The sequence below is a fragment of the Octopus bimaculoides genome, chromosome 18, assembly GCF_001194135.2.
Source record: "Octopus bimaculoides isolate UCB-OBI-ISO-001 chromosome 18, ASM119413v2, whole genome shotgun sequence".
Taxonomy (NCBI): Eukaryota; Metazoa; Mollusca; class Cephalopoda; order Octopoda; family Octopodidae; genus Octopus; species Octopus bimaculoides.
This window is the reverse complement of record NC_068998.1, coordinates 16,676,133-16,680,825: the sequence shown is the minus strand read 5'-3', so window position 1 is coordinate 16,680,825 and position 4,693 is coordinate 16,676,133.

The window sequence follows — 4,693 nt, the reverse complement described above, 5'->3', positions numbered from 1 at the left end:
CTGGGACTATTTTTGCTCAGCTCCATTACTCACACAAAGGCTGGACATGTGGGGGGGTGGAGGTGAAACTATGTATAATAAATTGTAGTCTGCAGTGATAACAACAAAATATATTAACAGATACAAGGCCACAAATTTGTAGAAGGTTATAAATTAAGCAGATTGGCCCCCCTAGTAGTACACATTTGATTATCATTTCATTTCAACAACCCCAGTGGGTTGTGAATTGAATGTAGAGAGATGAATCTATAGTAACAACTGGCATTAAGTTAAACATTTGTTGGGGGGGGGGGGATAATCAACATAACTGAAAGCAAACTAAAGCTGGTGGGATTTGAACTAAGGATGTAATAGATCATAATACTGCATAGTGATTTTATCCCATCACTGCACCCTTTTCTGCTATTCCAAGTAATAAAATAATAGTTTTTAACATAGGTACACAGCCTGCAATTCAGGACCCCATTATTTGACTGATCTTTTTTATTTTCTCAACAACTGCCAGAAGGACAAAAGGCAAACCTGATTTTGCAAGATTTCAACTTAGAATATAAGACCCAAAAGAAATACTGGCAGGCATTTTTGACCAATACTTATTTATAATAATAATAACAACAATGCCATGTCTTTTTGAGCCAGGCTTTTCCTTTTCAAATATTATCAGACAGTAAAATGTAAATCAATTTCCAAAATTAAAACTAAAGCACTGTTTAACCAGAGCTAATAATATTCATAGGATGCTAACAGAGGCTATTGAAAAAAAGATGTTAATACATGAGAAATCAAGAGACTGAATACAAGACCAACATAGATCTACTTGGTTAGCAAACCTGCAAATGAGAAAAATTATGCTTCTTCATAAAATACTGACTTCACAACACCTTCTTCAGAGAGATAATAAAATTGTAAAGGCTAGTCAACTAGATAGATTTATATACATAAAACTTTATCAAACTTCTAATGTTTCATAAAATTTAACTAAATATGCAATTTATGAAATTTAAAATTTTCTAACAAGTAAATCTTTTCAAAGATGAAATTATGGAATAAATATATGAATATAGACATTTAGCCGAATGAATATTAAGTACTTGACAACAGAAGCAGAAAAAAAGCTTTTATACACATACATAGACATGTAGGTAAACCAAATATTGATTTATTTACAGATAAGCTTTCACTTCATTGTTACTCAGGGATTCATTTTTAATAATGAAGAAAACTTAAATGTAATGAGAAAAACATCAGCTTCTCTCGTCTGTACATACACAATGGAGATCCATAACTTCAAAATAACTATACAGAAACGTGTGTGTGTGTGTGTGTGCGTGTGTGCGTGTATGTATATATATATATATATGACAGGAATGGCAACAAAAGAATGAAAGAGACCTCGATATTATGCAAATAGAGGAATTTATCTGTAAAAATATGTGACACTTATTCGGTGGCCATGATAAAACTCCGAGTTTCGGATGCCAGGGTGGGGGGTCCAGCCCAACATCTCTTCAGTTATCCAGCCATTGAAAATTCCTTTGAAAAATGACCGCTAAAAGCAAAGGGAAAACTTATATTTCCCTTTGCTTTTAACAGTCATTTTTCAAAGGAATTTTCAATGGCTGGACCCCCTCACCCTGGCATCCGAAACTCAGAGTTTTATCATGGCCACTGAATAAGTGTCACAAATATATATATATGAACAAAATAATTAATATAGGCCACTAGCAAGAACTAATTTAACTACCACTTTTCCAACAAGCTTTTCTTTTCTCATCCACTGCTACTACCAAGCAATACCCATATACTGAAATATTTCTTGATTTCTAATTTATGACACTAAATGGATGAGAGATGCTACTGTTCGTTTATTGCTGCTTCTTCCTTTCTGAATTAAAGATACTAGTCAGTTTTGCCCACACCAGAATTTGAACTCAGGTCTTTAGTTTTGTATTTGTGATTAGAAAAAAAACCCCCAAAAAAACATTAAATCAGAAAGAAATATACAGTTGCTTCCTCAGGCTACATGGCACACATTCCACATTAAGAAAAGAATGTGTATGCATGTATGTACTCATGTATATATGTAGCTAGAGATGAATGTTAAGAAATTTTGACTGAGTCTAATATTTATACACTGACTTGACACAGCAACTGGATGGTCAAATACTGCACAGCCAACATAAGTCACTAGTGACACACAGCAGGCAGACAATGCTCAGTGCCCAAAGATACTTCTTTTTTGTCTCAAGAAGAATTTCTTTATAAAGCATAAGAATCAATAAAATCTAAATTAATCCCACTCGCTGTCTTTATTTTTTTTTAAAATATATTTATCTGGGGAAACATAACATCTAAATCTACCCAACAATCAACCAACCAGTCAATCTTCATTTATTTCATGCAAAGAGTAACCATTCCCGTTGACTTCAGAACAGGCTCTCAACCAAGTTACATATATCAAATGAAAAGATCTTAAAGCTCAGCACACCAACCAACCAAAACAACTCGTAAATTTCTCAGGGCTCACACTGCATCCCAGTTGGGCAGACTGAGAAAGAAAGAATCAAGGGTTTTGGCTATAGAGCATACATAGAACAACACTGATGACAGAATACAACATGTTTACTCTTCTTCAGGCAGCCACGTTGGCATATCCACCAACTAACTGAAGCTAGCTGTGGCTCAGTGTAGTAATACAAAAGAGCAACACAGTCTGTTATGTTGTTACACAATGCTATTTCCTTCAGTTATTCTCATCAGTTTGTCTGGCAGCACCAAACATAAACCAAACCCCATCACAGAGGAATTTGTGGTTATTTTTCATTTTAATTCTAAATACATAATAATAAGTAGTAACAATAATAATTATTATTACTATTACTGTAATACAATAATAAGGATTTCCTTCATTAGCATGCTAAGACAAAATTTAGAGGAATGTAGCTAACTGAATCATCATCCAATAATTAACAATAATAATCCTTTCTACTATAGGCACAAGGCCTGAAATTTGGTGGGATGGGGTAAGTCAATTACATCAACCCCAGTACTCAAATGGTACTTATTTCATCAACCTCGAAAGGATGAATGGCAAAGTCAACCTTGGCAGAATTTTAACTCAGAATGTAAAGATGGATGAAATACCACAAAGCATTTTGCCAGATCACCACCTTAATAACAATAATAATAATACTTTTCTAATCTTGATAAAAAGCCAGCAACTTTGAGAGGAGTGGGTAGCAAGTCAATTACATTAACCTCAGTAATTGATTGATATTTTATTTTAACAGCCCCAAAAGGAGGAAAGGCAAAAGTAATTCTTGGTGGGATTCGACTTCCAAAATAAAGGAATTATCTTGAGAAGTTATAAAAATATTAAATATCCAAAATTTTGACCAATTTCAATTATTTTGTTCCTTTTCAATTTTTTTTTCTATCATTTCTTTTAAAAGTTTTCTTTTCAGGTTAAAAACAAAAAAGTAACGCTACGTATAGAAAAATGTCAATCCTTTAGTTCCTTGTATCAACTCAAAACTGATTTTAATAAAATAAAATAAAAATTTGATACATACACACACATTTATATATACATCTATCTATCTATACATACATATAGAAACTATGTGTTTTATTTATATATATAAACAAACACACATTTACTCTATGTACACGCACACACACTATTTCTTTCTGTGTTCCTTGCAGTTGAAGAGCGTAGCTCAAAACGTCAAAGACTTTCTCTATTCCCGAGCGTTAAACTAATACATCCATTTGTTGTTTACACCACCTGTCTTCGCCTGTTGTTTTTTTCGTACATTCTCTCATATATATATATATACAGGATGGACAAAAAGTCATGCAACTAACACAGTTGACATTTTATTTATATTTTGTTATTTGTTTTGTTCATCATTATTTTATTTTATTCAATTTCAGAAAAATCGTTTTGAAATGTGCAATATAAATATGACTTATCTTGGTACATGACTTTTGGCCCATCTTGTATTTTATACACGCACGCACACACAGAGTGAATACTTGGTGCGTAACTAAACACACACACACACACACACACACACTACACACAGTGAGTCTAAGCCAGTAGCAAATTAGAAAATAACAACACACATACACAAATAATCCAATGGTTTTGAGGAGAGATGAGGGTTTTAGTTTCCAAGATACAAGATTTCATAAGTAACACTGCAATGAAGTAAGGATCACCATATCCAGCATTATAAGAAACATGACAAATAAAGAAATACACAAACACACATTTGAATTTGATGCAGTAAATCCTTTCAAAGCAGACAATCAATTGATGTTTGCTAATTTGGTGGGATGTGGAGTATTATTTTTAATGTGTGAAATATGAATATAAAGAGGATGAAAAAAAAAAAGGCTGCTACATCAAAAGCTAGAGACAGGAACAAAGGTTATGTGAGTGTGTGTACTATTAAGTAATGCCTACTTAGATATATGTGTATATATTCAAATATATATCATGTATAGATCTCACTGTATACATTGCTAAAAGTAGTTTTGCAGGTCAGCTGACTGAAGGAAGTTAAGCTGAATTACTCAACTATATATATATATATATATGTTTATACAAAGTTGTTGTTTTACATTACTATGCAATTTCTCACCAGGTAATAATTATTTGACTCTATATATATATATATATATATAT